The 16000-nt window shown below is 44.9% G+C and overlaps 1 long non-coding RNA gene across 2 annotated transcripts in view; it reads right to left on the bottom strand.

Moving 5' to 3' along the window:
- The window catches only part of LOC132363643 (uncharacterized), a 59803-nt gene extending 57440 nt beyond the window's left edge, over positions 1–2363 (bottom strand). For both annotated transcript variants that reach the window (XR_009502625.1, XR_009502626.1), the window contains exons 1-2: positions 2338–2363; positions 1140–1224 (exon numbers count right to left, since the gene is read on the bottom strand). This is a non-coding gene — a long non-coding RNA (uncharacterized LOC132363643). The remainder of the gene's footprint in view (positions 1–1139; positions 1225–2337) is intronic.
- Between the last annotated feature and the right edge of the window lie 13637 nt (positions 2364–16000).

Raw genomic sequence — 16000 nt, 5'->3', positions numbered from 1 at the left:
ACCTGATATTTTCAGACTGCTCCTCCTCCATTTCTTTCAAACCCTGTGCATTTCAACCAAGCTTACTCACCTGTTCTGCAAACACACCTCACCTCCTTTACTTAAGCCACTCTCCTGCATGAAATATCCTCTCTTCCTTCTACCAAAATCCTAAGTGGCAAGCACAGTCCTTTTTATAAATGTTCGGACTGCCTCCTGACTAATGTAATCCTCTTTTCTGAAACTCCATAACTCTGGATCTATTCCTCTGGTGGACTTAACACAGTGAAGCCTCCATTAAGAGCTCATGATTCGTGTGTTATCTCTGTAAGATGATGGGTTCCTTGGAGTGGCAGGTTTGGTGTCTCATTTGTCTTGGACCACTCACAATGCTAGCAGTGACTTCCATCTCCGTGTCTGAGGACCAGATGACTGGGCCAGTTTCCTGACTGCCTGTAACAGTAATAATAATCACAGTATAGGTTTTCACAGGCTGGGGTGGAGCCTAGCAGTATGAGAGAGTTGAGGACCGCCTGTCTTTCTGGCTGAGGCAATTTTGGGATTAGAATGATATATAGTGGCATAGTGGGCCAGTTACAGGTTCAATCTCATATTTCTTACTTTAGCTTGACATTGGTTCCTGTGAAGTGAATGAACTTTAACTGCTATTTCCAATTCTCCTTCCAGTTTGAGATTAGAGCTGGTGTTTAGTCACCAAGATAGCAAGCTCCTCTGTGGCAAACCAGATCTCCTCAAAGATCCCCCCTCCAGGGCTTCCCTGGTGGCGCAGTGGTTGAGAGTCTGCCTGCCAATGCAGGGGACACGGGTTTGAGCCCTGGTCTGAGAAGATCCCACGTGCCGCGGAGCGGGGGGCACGTGAGCCACAATTACTGAGCCTGCGCGTCTGGAGCCTGTGCTCCGCGACGAGAGGCCGCGATAGTGGGAGGCCCGCGCACCGCGATGAGGGGTGGCCCCCGCTTGCCACAGCTAGAGAAAGCCCTCGCACAGAAACGAAGACCCAACACAGCCAAAAATAAAAAAATAACTTAATTAATTAAAAAAAAAAGGATGCCATTATTTGGCATCTATATTAAAAAAACAAACAAACAAAAAAGATCCCCCCTCCATCCTGTCCCCTGGTTCTCTATCCACTGTACTACCTTGGACTTGTCCTTCTCCAGGATTCAGCCCACAGCGCCTGATCCGCAAAGTTGCCTTGGACTACAGGGTTTTCATTTCATTCTCCTAAAAAATAAATGTAACATTTTTTATTGAAACGTCCCACATGGCTAAAAGAATTCAAACAGAACAAAAGTGTACTAAATGAAAAGTCTCCCTCCCACACCATAGTTCCCCAGTTGAGGAGTCTCTCAGTCTCCTAAGGACAACCGCTAAACCATTTCTTTGGGTACCCTTCCAGAAGTTTTCCCTCACCTGCAAATATATATAACATATAATCACTTTTGCATAGGAACAAAAGAACACAACGCACCCTAGTGTGCTACTTGGTTTTTGTTCTTCACAATATTCAGCAATTGCAAATATTCAGTAACTTGTAAATCTAAGTTAATACACAGAAAGCCCTTGGAACAGTACCTGGCCCCCAGTCAATGCTCAATGACCCTTCACATGGAACCTAGCAGAGGACATTCCAAGATTCTAAAGTTCATACCAATTAGACCCTAGGAGCACACAAAAAACCACTGCAGTTCTGCTGCACGAGAGCTCAGAGGTGCTTCTTCCCGCCCACATTCCAGAGACAGGCTCCTGCAGACTTGGCTGTCACCTCTCACACTGCCACCACAGCTCATGCTCCTCTCAACCGAGACACACCTCCCTTCCTCGGATCCCACCAAGTCTAAGCAATCCATGCAAGAATAAAGGCCTCACAATGGGTTTTGCTGCAACCCCTTTCAGAAAACTGAGAAAAAGCCGCTTCTTGCCCTTTAATTTGATTACATGGCAACGAAAGATAAATTCACCCGTATACTATGCGCTGTGTGAAATCAGCACCCCCGGTTTTGCCCAGGCTGGCTCGGCCCCGCACCCCGTCACGGTAACGTGGAGCGTCTCCGGCCTTCGGCTCCTGTCCCAAACCTCTCCCACCAAGTCCTCTGATTAGAGCAGAGCTCCCAGGAGGAGTAAATTAAGAAGTTAACCAGGACTAGGGCACAGAGGCGGGTTGGAGCGCCCTTGGGAGACCACCAGAGAAGTCTGTGCTCCCCTCAAAAGCAGTTTTCAGTTTAAAGCTCTGAAAAACTTCTCCCCACCCTCCCATCCCTGCCGTTTTCGCCATTTTCAGTCCTCCCCTCCCCACCGCGGAGGCCTGCAGGACTTCCCGTTGTTTGGTTCACACACCCGAGGCGCCCCTCACTTCCGCTGCTGCTTACAGCCAGCCTACCCAGCATGCACCGCGGCAGACCGCGCACCCCCGGGGGCGGGGGGAGGGGCGGGGGGAAGGGCAGGGCCAGAGCGTTTGGCTCTTGAGGTTTTGGGGGTGTCTGTAGAATTGGGGAGAGCTTGCGTTTAGGGAGAAGCTGGTGACCACTGCTCCTGAACAACGAGTTGAGAGTCCTTTTAAATTCCATCCCCCCTAGAGACTTTTCTTTCCAAGTACACGCGGGTTTATGGGCTGGAGGACACAATGTGCACGCACAAACGGGGTCCCCCAGCAACTGAAAGTGGGGAGAAATGCCATCACGGTGGCACCCTGATTCCCATTAGGGGAAGAAACATGAGATGCTTGACCCTTTCATGTTACTCGCTGAGAGGCTTATGTAGGGTGAGAGACTGGGTCAAAACAGGCCAGCCGTAGACAACTGTTTTGCCACTGACTTTGCAGACATTTCCCAAAGCCCTGTAGCACCCGATACCCGTACCGGCATAACTGCACACACACAGGGAGAGTGAGCCTTCGTTCATAACAGCTGCAGCTTCTTAACGGAATGGCCTTTCCACTGAACCTGTCATGGAGACTAGCCCAAAGCCCCTGCCAACAAGAATATTAAAAATTCAGGAAGAAGTTGAGTAAACAGGGCACTGTTACTTAAAGTGGCACTTGGTCAGGCCACCCCGCCCAACAGAGATCCAGGGGCTACTGAATGACCTCAACTGTTCTTGACCAGAACAAATGAGGAGAAACTTCTGTGAGCAAAAATAATAACCAGGCCAACCTCCTAGAGCCCTGGGTGTGAACAAGAGGCTAGGGTCAGAAGGGTACCCGAAGCAGTGTGTCAAGGCTCAGAACAACCTCGAGAGGAACATCCAAGGATGCCCTGGGATTGTGTCACGGATGGAATGTGGGCTGCAGGCTGAACATTGTGCTGAAGGCAAAGCGACGGAGTCCCTGTGCACGGGTGTGAGAGAAGAGTGGGGCGTACGTTTAGGGGAGGGACCAGACACTCTCCAGGGGAGGACGGATGGCAGCTCTGAGCAGCTGTCTGCAAAGTTCAGGACTGCAGAGCCGTTCCAGTGGCTTTAGGGAATTAAGATGTTTGGGGCAGGAGTTCCAGACAAAACTCTGAATTTAGTCTCGCTTCCAGTTGCTTCCAGCCAAAAACCTGGGCGTCATTCTTGGCATCTCTCTCTCTCTCTCTCTCTGGCCCCCACCCCATGTCCAGTCTATCAGGGAATCCTACTGGCCCTGTTTTCAAAATATATCTCAATTCTGCCCAGTTCTCACTACCTCTGCTGCTATCTATCACCCTGGTCCAAGCTATACCATCTCTCACCTCAATTACTGAAGTAACTTCTCCAGGGTTCTTATTTCCACCTTTGCTCCCCTGCAATCCACACAGCAGCCAGAGGGATACAATTAAAATGTGAGTCAGATGGTGTCCCTTCTCTGCTGGAAACCCTCCAATGGCTCCCCATCTTACTCAAAGGAAAAGCCAAATCCTTCCACTGTCTTACAAGGTCCTGCACAGCCTGGCCCCATGGTCCCTTGGTCCTCATCTCCTCCTGCTCTCAGCCTCACTCCCTCACTCCAGCCGTACTGGCCTCCTCATCCTCCTTGAACTGACCATGTCCACTCCTGCCTCAGGGACTTCCTCCACTGTACTTCCCTCGGCCTGGGAAGCTCCTTCCCAGGATATATTCATGACTCACCCCTCAGCTCATTCAGTCTTTTCTCAAATAGGAAATTCTCAGAAAGCTCTACCCCATCCAAAATTACAAGTGCATCCCCTTTAAACTGCTCTATTATTTTCATATCATTTATCACTTTCTAATGTGATATATAAGCACTATATATAGAATGCATTTATTACACATTTATTATACATTATCCTTCCTCACACTAAAATGCAAAGTTCCATGAGAGCAAGGAGTTTTATGTAGTTTGTCATTTGGTGGATTTTTTGAGGCTACTAGAATGTCTGGCTTACAGATGGCTCTCAATACAAATAGTTTAAATGAATAAGTAAAGTAATTTAGGGTTGAAGCCACCGAATGGCCCCTTCTCCAGACTAGTAGCTCCTCTATGGCAGGAAAGGTACCATCCATCCATTCATACATGTGATACATATTTATTGAGGACCTAACCTATACAAAGCACTTTGCTAGGGTCTAAAATATAATGGTGAAAAAAACATATACGGTCCTACCTTCAAGGAGCTTACAACTTAGTGACTGGAGACAGATATTCAACAAATAACCCTGCAAATAAGGAGATAATTACAATTGACATAACTGTACTATTAAAATAGTCCAGGAAAGACATTCTGTTTTGAGTTAGGTTGGTAGCAGAGGAAATGGAAAGAGCCGAACTGATTCGAGATTACTTAGAAGATGGAAAATACAGGCGTTGTCAATGGATTAGATGGGGTTGGGGAGAATTTTATGACAAAGGTGAGTCCTGAATTTCTGGTTTAAGAAACTGGGTGGATTAAACTGCCCTTTGCATGGGTTAGTGTAGGAGGCTTGATAATGGACCCTCAAAATATATCCATGTCCTCAACTCTGGAACCTGTGAATGCTACCTTATCTGGAAAAGGAGTATTTACAGATATGATTAATTTAAGGGTGTTGAGAACGAGAGATTATTCTGGATTAACTGGATGGGCCCTAAATGCAATCTTCCTTATAAGAGGGAAGCAAAGGGAGATTTAAACACACATGTACAAGAAGGCAATGTCAAGATGGAACAAAAAGAGATTTAAAGATGCTGCCCTTGAAAATTGGAGTGATGTGGCCACAAGCCAAGTCTGATAATTAATTTTCTGTGTCACCTTGACTGGGCCATGGGACGTCCAGACATTTGGTCGAACATCATTCTGGGTGTGTTTGTCAGGGTGTTTCCTGATGAGATTTTGTTTGACTCAGTAGACTGAGTAAAGCAGGTTGTCCTCCCTAATGTGGGTGGTCCTCATCCAATAAATTGGAGACCTGAATAGAACAAAAAGTCTGAGAAAGAGGAAACTTCTCCTGCCTAACTGCGTGAATCAAGACAGTCCTCTTCTCCTGCCCTCAGACCGGAATTTACAGCATGGACCCTCCTGAGTCTCTAGCTTGACGACTGCAGATCTTCTCACCCTCCATAGTTACATGAGCCAGTTCCTTATAATAAAACTATACATACACACACACACAAACACACACACACACACACACACACACACACTACTGGTTCTGTTTTTCTGGGAAACCCTCACTAATACACCAAGAAATTTTGGCAACCACCAGAAACTGGAAGAATCAAGGAACAGATTTATCCCTGAAGCCCCCAGAGAAAGTGTAGTCCTGCTGACACCCTGATTCAGCCCAGAGGAACTAATTTTAGATTTCTGGCCTCCAGACTGGGAGTATAAGTGTGTGCTATTTTAAGACAATCCATTTGTAGTAATTCATTACAGAAGTCACAGGAAACTAACACAATGGGAGGCAGTGTAAGAGGATCATCTAAGGGTAGGGGGACATCAAGATTCAGTTTGGAATATGGGATCTGAGATGCCTGTCACACACCTAATGGAGAAGCAGGCCAAAAAGGGATTTGGATACGCAGGTAGGAGACTGATGGAATGGTCTGAGCAAGCATTATCAGCCCCACGGTCCCAGAGCCTGGAAAGCATGAGAAGTAGAGTGAAAAGGAAAGATGGCCAAGCACCATGTCCTGAGGAACTCTCAAGATTGAGAGGACAGGTAGAAAGGTAGCCTGAAAAAGAAACAGGAGAACATGGAGTCTTTGAGGCCAAGAGATATGAATGTTTTTGAATGACAAGAGTGATCAATTCTGGAGCAGAACCCAGTCTGGAGTAGATTTAAGATTGAATGGTTGATGGGAAAGCAGAGAGAGCCTGTGTGGGCAATTTATTCTTGAATTTTGTTTGACTTGGAACGTACATAAAGAGAGCGGATAGTTGCTATGGACAATGGATCCAGGGAGGATTTTTCATTCTTATTTTCAGATAAAAGAGTTTCAGGCATTGTGTATGACTTGGAAATGACCCAATAGAATGGAAACAAATAGAAATTCAAGTGAGGGTGAGGTTACCTGCTGAAGCCTGAGAAGGGGAGCATACAGAGATCAGGTCTCAATCCTGGCTGTAGTTTAGGTGTCCCTGAAGACATTTTAAAAATTCCGATTCCCAGCCTGCACTCAAGACCAAAGACATCAGATTTTCTGAGTTGGGACCCAGACATCAGTCATTGTTAAAGCTTCCCAGGTGATTCCTATGCGTGGTCCGTGGGATTCAGAGCACATCTGGAAGGAGTGGCATTGGGTCCAAGGAGGATCAGGTGCAGGTGCAAGTAAGTTTGGAGGTTTGGTGGGTGTAAATTAGAGACTTCCCAACTTCACCTTTATATTTCCAAAATTCAAGACAAGGTCAAGTGCTAAGCATGTGCTGAGTGTATAACGGAATAAGGAGAAGACTGAGAGCTGAAGAAAAAATGACATTGTTCATACTGAGAGTGGAAAGGGGAAGATGCCTCAACTGGAAAAATGTGGGAAGAGTGTGGAAAGGGCTGTGAGTTTATAGCTATACCTTCCATCCATTCATTCAACTGGCATTTGTCAGACAGACACCAAACCAGGCTGTGGGGATAAAACATAAGCAAGACATTGTCCCCAACCTCACAGCTTTCACAGTTCAATGGAGGAGAGGGACATACAAGGAAACAGAACATTCAAGAGCTGTAATAGAATCAAGTACAAGGGATAGTGGGGACTTAGACCTTTGCATGGACAGAAGTCACCTCCTCCCATCACAGTACTTGGCACACGCTCTTGAGACATATTCATTGTACTCCAAGCACCTTATCATTCCGAGGAAACAGAGGAGGAAATGACAGCTCAGCTCTTATTCTGCAGGTATGACTAAAGCAGCCCTAAAACTGTAATGACATGTCAGCTGGTCAGTGCCACACGGGGTCTCTAAGCAGGAGAAAGTCTCAGCTGTCAGGCAGGGTGGTGGCAATGCTGAGGTCAAGATGGTATGTTCTACATCAGGGGTCCCCGACCCCCGGGGACGAGGACCACTAGCGGTCCTCAGCCTGTTAGGAATGGGGCCGCACAGCAGGAGGTGAGCGGTGGACGAGCGAGGGAAGCTTCATCTGCTGGTCCGCATCGCTCGCATTACCTCCGGAACCATCCCTCCCACCCCCACCATTCCCCCGCCCCCGTCCATGGAAAAATTGTCTCCCACGAAACTGGTCCCTGGTCCCAAAAATGTTGGGGACCGCTGTTCTACATGGTAATCTTCCAGGTGACATTCAGAAAGTGGTCACTAGGTGGCAGGGTTAACATTTGCAAAATAGCTGCCAATAGCAGTCACTACTAGCTGGATACTCGCTGGAAACATTTTTTGTTTCCATCCCAAAGGGAAAGTGGAGCCAAGTCCTAGGGGCATAGGATGCTTGGGTAGAGTTTCTCGGATTTCACCCAGAGCTCCCTCCATATGCAATCCCTCGCTTCTAAAGCTGGACCCCTCTCTGCTTTAGGGACACCGGCCTCAGTACATACCCTGTCCTAAAGAGCAGTTTCAGAGTGGGGCTTGCGGTGGGGAGGGGGAGGAGAACAGGCTGCAAAGTTTTCTTCAAAACACTGGGGGAAACAAGCGCCTCTGATGTTTTTCTTCCCTTCTTCAGATTTCCCTGTCCCCGTCTTTCTCCTGTTTTATCTGGTGCCAGGCTCCCTAGGTTCAAGCCCTACCTCAGCCACAGAGCCAAATGACCTTGAGCAATTTACTTAGCTTCCTTGTGTTTCTTTACCCAGAAATGACAGAGTGTAGTCATAAAGATTAAATGAGTTAAAATCTCTAACTTACTTAGAACAGTACCTGGCAATAAACAGTAAGCACTATGTACTAAATATTATTATTATTTTCTCGATGAAAAAAAAGGAACTTTTTTCTAAATTCCTTATGAAGATGGTAAATAGTTGGCACTCTAAGTTGTAATTTAAAAACGTAAACAACTTCCAATCCCAATTTTTCAGATGAAAGTATAAAGAAAAAAGTGACAACACAACAAAAGGTACATCTATTCTGGAATGGTGAACCATGGTCGGGCTCTTTTCCTGGTAGAATTCTGGACTGGAAATGGGCCACCTCCTGCCAGGGAAGCATCTAACCCTCCAGGTATCCAGCTTCCCACTCCCTTCCTTACAGAAAAACAAAGCCAGAGACCCCAGTGTCAGCAGGTGCTTTACAACCTGTCCTAGGTCTTGACCGTGGTGGTGGTTCTCTCATTCCCCATATGAGCACAAAATTCTGGCATCACAGCCAGCCTCTCCAGACACTCCAAAACTGCATTGCCCCACCAAGCCTATACATTTTTTTTTTTTCTGAAAAAAAAAAAACAAACACAGCTTGGGATAGCTCAATTTCAACCTTGGTTATGACCTTATCAATTCATATAAAGCAAATTTTTTTGTCATTTGTTTAGTTTCTAATTGGCTTTTGAATAGTGACTGTGCGTGTGTTTAAAAGCTACAAGTCAGCCTCATTTTTCACAGCAGATAGACATGTAGTTAAATTTTGAAAAATCTGGTCATAAAAACTGCACGAGATTTGGTTACAGGAATTCTACGATACAGTGTAGTCACAAATAAACTGAGTTCTTTGATAAAATAAATGCTTGTATTTTATCAATCCTGCAATTTTAAATTTTTATGCTTGATTTGTTTAAAGCAAATTCAACTCTATTTAGAAAGTAGTAAGTTTTAGAATTTCTTCCTTCTTCTTTTTTTTTGTTTGTTTATTAATAACAGACTACAACAGGAACAGACTGTGTTCCAAAGAGGAAGACTATGCTAGAATTGAAGCTACAATCTTATAATTTTCCCATAATTAGCCACTGCTGATTGACTCTCCATGTAGAGACTTTTTCTCTTAACTTGATGTTAATTTATGGAGAGTCTTATCACAATATATGTTTATTCACAATACAAAATGGATTTTTCTCTCTCTTGTTGAAAATCCCAAGATGCCCCAGTGCTTGGCTTCCTGTTGTCTTCCCCCAAAGACTCCACATATTTGCATCTCATATGAAAAAAAAAAAAAGGCCAAAACTAGATTGGTACCATCTCAGAGGTGAACTGCCTACTATGTTGGTCAATGTCAGGGCTGTGGGCTATGACACACGCCAGGTGTTTAGGGCTTCCCACTCCATGACTTACCTTCAACCAGGCACATCCCATCGACCAGGCTCAACTGACCACTGGGTCCCAGTCCCAGAAGTGAAGGTAGCTCAGAGCTAAGATCTCCAACCATCCTGGCTGCTGACCTGATAGGCACCTGGGCAACCCCACAAGGACTTGGAATAACTGGCACCCACAAAACAAAGTTCTAAGAGGAAAGAACAAATGCATGCTGCCTGGGCCCTCCAGAGACCAAGAAACACGATGATCCTACAGAAAACAAGTTTTGACAAGTAAGGGACAAAGGGGGGTGGGTAGGATGATGAACAGCCATTGCTAAAGGTGAGGTCCAAAAATAAAATATGAAAATCAGAAGGAAGAAGTGTTAGAGAGAGACACAATTGAAGCAAGAACCAAATGCTAACAAAACAGTGAGACCTGACAAGAAAAAGATTTTCAGAAAGGAAATGCAATAGAAGTGAAATGGGAGATAGGCAAGGAAAGAAACGCAGCCTATAACAAAGCCAAGGAAAAGAAAGAAGAGGCCTTTTCCTGAGCACAGAGGCCAGGGAGATTATAAGGTATGGACCAGCTCTCCAGCTATCTCCATCTGAACAGATATATTCCTACCACTGGGGTTGGTTTGGTTTGGTTTTTAAGTCAGAAACAATAGTAACTTGGTAAACACTTATAGACACAATTTTTTCATGATTATTAAATTAAAAACTCTCAAATGTCAATTGTCCCAGACTAGCAGATCTTCCCTCCAAACCCCAAAACCTTCAATATGTTCCAACTATGCAGGAGCTAAAAGAGAAGTATTAGGAGTAGGTTTTATTACTGCCATTTACGGGCATTGGGACTTCAGGAGTTTACCTGGGGCAAATAGCACCTCTGTCAGGGGGAGGTAGAGGGAGAAGAGTTTGGTTCCAGCTGTGCAAAATTCAGTGGCTTATTGGAGGGACCGTCTCTGCTTTAAAACAGACAGAAGCTGGTGTCTGAAATTCAAGCCATCTCTAGAAATGTGTTTAGAAAACGTGTTCTGATGTTGCCACATTATAAAGGCCCTCTGTGCAGAATCTTAACCTTTTTCTTCTAATTCCTCAGCTTTTCCCCAAACCCCTTCGTCCTCCACCCAGGGATGGTTCAAGAACTCCTGTGACTTGAGAGACCCTCCGTCACAGGAGGAAGCAGCAGCACTAAGCACAGATTGGGTATGCAAACCCGGTGAGCCACCTTAATTATCTTCTTCGTATGTACAAATATTTCCTTTCATCCCTACTTAACAATCAGCAGTCTTGATGGGCTCTAATTACAACGATAAATTGGGCCTCGGACAGCCACCTCCTGCTCCATCATTAAAGGGGACTATTTACCGGGGCCTTTGCAGTCAGTCCATCTCCTTAGTACTGGAAAGACACCACGGCTCACAGTAGTCACTGGTTCTGAGCAGGGAAGCACTCAGTGGCCCCAGCAGCAGCTCATAGCCATGGATTCTGCACAATTAAGAAAACACATCTGCATGAAATGAGGAGTGGACCAGGGGCCTGGGGACCAAGTCAGCATGTCCTTGGCATTTACTAAGTCCAGATGTCTTTATCTTCTGGGCAGGAAGTCAGAGTCTGTCCAGATGGCATCTTGATTGCTTTCAGCTCAGCTGATTAAATTTCTAAGGCTGACATCTCTTCCAAATACCCTCTCCATTCTATGAAAATGTGGTTGTCAAATAGTGCCAGGAAGAGTCATCTGAAGATGACAGACTGAGAGGGCCCAACTGAGAACCTGAGTGCCTGGGACATAGAGCCAGGCAAATTTCCTGCCACATGTCTGGGACTCTGGGATTCTTTCTGCTACAAGCAAGGGAATTTCTGGAGAGGCATTGCTGAGGGGCAAGATCGTGACTGGATCAGAGATCCAATTAGGAGTCCTGGCTCCTCCACTTTCTGACCTGTGACCTTGTGCATATTCCTAAGCCACTCTGGCCTCAGTTTACTCACCTATAAATCTGGGATAACAAAAGGAACCACTTCAACAAGCTGTTCTGAAGATTTATGAGATCATGCACATCAAGTGCTTATAAGAGAACCAGGCACATGGTAAGGGTTCCCTGCATACATTTTATTAGTACATTTGGCCCTCTGTATCCACAGGTTCTGCATCGATGGATTCAACCAACCATGGATAGAAAATATTTGGGGAAAAAAATTCTAGAAAGTTCCAAAAAGCAAAGCTTGAATTTGTCACAAACTAGCAGTTATTTACACAGTATTTACATTGTGTTAGGTATTATAAGTAATTTAGAGATGATTTAAAGTATAGGGGAGGATGTGTGTAGATTCTTTGCAAACACTATGCCATTTTATATGAGACTTGAGCATCTGTGGATGTTGGTATCCATTGGGGTCCTGGAATCAATACCCCACAGATACTTGGGATGACTGAAGTCTTGTTAATTTTTGTTCCTGGCTTTACTTTGCCTTCTGAAGAGGTGCTCCTTAAAAACACAAACCTGCATGAGGGCAAGGGACCAGCCTGGTCACTTGCACATGCTTTATACCAGAAATAATAAATAATTCTTTATAGTCCTTTGTGGGTTACCTTTCTTTCACAAGCACTCTTGAGAGGTAAGCAAGGCAGACGGTATTTCTCTTCTACTGAAGTTGAGACTCTAAGAGGGGAATGACTTGTCCAAGGTCACTTCGGTAGCTGTGTCTGAGGATGGAAACCCATAAAGGCTGTTGAACTCCTATCTGCTACAGATCCTACTCATACGAGGAGGTCAGTGCTACAAATGGAGCAGAGGAATGAACACGCTCCCCTCTGACCACCACCATCCCACCCCCAACAAACACTTCTGGTCATGCCAATGGGACACGCGGAGCATCACCAGAATGAAGAAAGGAGGCCATAGTGATATTTACAGAAATTGCTGCCTACCTCTGCTACTTTAGAAACTCCTTTCCTCCTATGCTTCACTCTAAAGGGCTGTGGGAACTTAATCTAATAATACTATGCTCACAGGAAGAAGCCTGACAAGAGACAGGATGTGGAAAATGTTCCAGAAGGCCTAAAAGTCAATGGCTTAATAATAATGTAAATAATCTCAACTCTTAGGATGTTAGACTCACATTATTCGTTTACATTCTTAAAGGAAAAAAGATGGCAGGGTTGGATTAGGTTATTTTAAAGCTTATTTTTAGCTTTAAAATGTTTGATTTAATGGACCACTATTAGGAAGGACCCCTTTATTTCAGAGTGGAGAGTTTATCTGAGAATCCCAATTCCCAGTCCTGTGCCCCCATATCTCACTGCCTGTTAATATCATTAACTTAAAGCTTGAGAGAAAAGCCCTAAGGATGCTTTTAAAATTTCTGCCTTTATAAAATACACCAGGTGAAAGAGAAGTTAGTAGATGGCACTTACCGTATGGTTAATTAGAAGTTAAAGCTGGACAAATATTCTATTTTTTTTTAGTATAAATTTATTTATTTATTTATTTATTTATTTATTTTTGGCTGTGTTGGATCTTTGTTGCTGCACGCGGGCTTTCTCTAGTTGCGGCGAGCGGGGGCTCCTCTTCGTTGTGTTGCGTGGGCTTCTCATTGTGGTGGCTTCTCTTGTTGCCGGAGTATGGGCTGTAGGCACATGGGCTTCAGTAGTTGTGGCACTCAGACTCAGCAGTTGTGGCTCGCAGGCTCTAGAGCGCAGGCTCAGTAGTTGTAGTGCATGGGCTTAGCTGCTCCGTGGCATGTGGGATCTTCCCAGACCAGGGCTCAAACCAGTGTCTCCGGCATTGGCAGGCGGATTCTTAACCACTGTGCCACCAGGTAAGCCCCAAATATTCTATTATGTTACTCATATTTCCAGAACCATATATGTGTGACTGGATGACCACAGAATAGTGAAACCTAGTTTGGGGGAAATGTCCCAAATCAGAGAGTTTTTAAATTGTTATAACATGGGCCCCAGGGAGTGGATATTTCTAGTATCAATCATCTTGGGAAGAGGGTAAATCCTGGGGCAGGAAATGCAAGGAAGAACCCCCCATTTCCCTGGGTACAAAGCCAAGAAGGCTTGGACTCTGGGATGTGAAAAGGGCCGTAGTATTTTTTGTGATGGAGAGGAGCTGGTGATGCCATGGGAAGACACGGTGTCTGCTTTGATGGTGGTGGTGGCATCAGTGCCATCAATTACAGGGCAGAGGAAGAGTCGGTTCTGGAGCAGCAGGATCAAGGCTGGCATCTTGAAGCCGTCAACACAACTGAGTTTGAACTCAAGCAGGACATGAGAAGAACCATGTCCCCTCTCCAGGTGGAAGAGGCCCGTTAGCATCGCTTGCCCTGTCTAGCCCGGGGACCTCACAAGAGCCCTCAACTGCAAGGCAGCAGTTAAACAGCATGGCAAGCAGGCTTGAGGGCTCTGTTTACGTGTGCCCACAAGGTAGCACACCCTCAGAGAGAAGTGGGGACAACTTCCGGCCTTTATGGCTCTGAACCTTGTGTCATAATAATTTGGTAAAATAAATAAACAAATATGGAGAAATACAACGATAAAGAGGAAAACTGGGGGCTTCCCTGGTGGCGCATTGGTTGAGAATTTGCCTGCCAATGCAGGGGACACAGGTTCGAGCCCTGGTCTGGGAGGATCCCACATGCCGCGGAGCAACTAGGCCCGTGAGCCACAATTACTGAGCCTGCGCGTCTGGAGCCTGTGCTCCGCAACAAGAGAGGCCGCGATAGTGAGAGGCCTGCGCACCGCGATGAAGACTGGCCCCCGCTTGCCGCAACTAGAGAAAGCCCTCGCACAGAAACGAAGACCCAACACAGCCAAAAGTAAATATTAAAAATAAATTTTAAAAAAAGCACAATACAACGGATACAGTCAGCCCTTTGTATCCATGTGTTTCGTATAAAATAAAAAAAAAGTAAAACTGACCGTAAAATGCATTTGAATATTCAAGTTAAAGTAGCATTTTAGATGCAAGTAGATTTAACCGTCTGGAGACAGTGGGGAAAGCAGGCGTGACCCAAAAAGCAGAACAAAAACTAAATGTACAAGAAGGAAAAAAAAAATATGGACAGTTTAATACCAACCAGTGCCCATAAGCTAGAACAGATATTAAACATCTAGTTCTTTGCTAAAGGTGGATCACGAAAGCATATTTTGGTTTGCACACCCTTGGAAGAAAACAAACTAGCCATTGGGTCATTGCTAAGAAAAGGCATAAAGAGCCAGACAAGGTATCCAAGGACCTCACATCGCTCCCCAGACTATAATCGCCTTGAAACACAGAAAAGTGAGTTCACAGGTCTCCCAGACATGAAATTGGGGGTTCTGTGGAGTCGCCCATGGGTGACAGCTGACCCTAGGGATGAACTGCATGGAAACCTGGTGCAAAACAAAACAGAATACAACAACAACAAAGAATGGTTTGGGGTTTGTATGTAAATATGTAATATAAGGGTCCTTGAACTTTACGAAAACTTCTGGGGTCCACAGATCTGTTGTTTCCCCACTGACATGGGTACCAGTCTGTAGAAATAAATGAGTTACCGGTGCCTTTTCTCATCTTCTCCTTTCCCTCTCTTTATCTCTGCAAGACCTAGTCCTTGTAACAGGTAACAGCAGTCCATCCCTAAATGGCACTGGGAATGAATTAAGATTGCAGCAGTCATGATATGATGCCCATAGCTCCAGCCAAACCTCTCTCTCTATTTTTTATATTTGTGGAAGGGGTAAGACCACCTCCGTTAGTAAAGAAAGAGCGATTGTCAACAAAGAACCAGTGTAACTCTATTTTATTGGCTCAAGCCAATGACTGTTAGATAAGTAAAATGGAAATCATTGCTTTGAAATAGAATAATGGGATTTTTAGATGAAGAAGTGCCTTATAAATAGTTCAACTCCATCATTTTGCAGATGAGGAAATTTCGCAGCCACACACAACTAGTCAATGGCAAAGCTAGGAACAGAATTCAACTCAGTGCCTTTCTTGGGAGATTTGGAAAATATTCAGATAAAGAGACTGTTAGGGACTATAATGCATGAACTTGTGACACAGCTGAAGGAACTAGAGATTTTTAACCTAGAAAGGGGATAGTTCAGGTACATAATAACCATTTTCAAATACCTTAAGGACTCGCAAGTAGTAAAGGGTCTTGAACTTGTCCTGCTGGACTGAGGAAACAAGGACAATTGTGGGGAAGTTAGAGAAAGACTTTAGCAGTTCAGCATAATATAAAACCTTTTAAACGGTCAAAATTTGCCAAAATAATTCATTGGGAGATAGTAAGCTTTCTGTCACCTGAGGCAGTTCAGGAAAGACTGGAAGATAATGTAGTGTGTATGTTTTGTCCACGGAAATGAGTGGGGTAAGAGGTGTGGAGGAGAAAATTCAGGAATGAAAATCATTTGGATGGGGTGACTTTTAAGAGTATGTGATTC

This window comes from Balaenoptera ricei, chromosome 3 (assembly GCF_028023285.1).
Source record: "Balaenoptera ricei isolate mBalRic1 chromosome 3, mBalRic1.hap2, whole genome shotgun sequence".
Lineage (NCBI taxonomy): Eukaryota > Metazoa > Chordata > Mammalia > Artiodactyla > Balaenopteridae > Balaenoptera > Balaenoptera ricei.
Note: the sequence above shows the minus strand (reverse complement) of the source record. Positions and strands in the feature narration are given on the sequence as shown.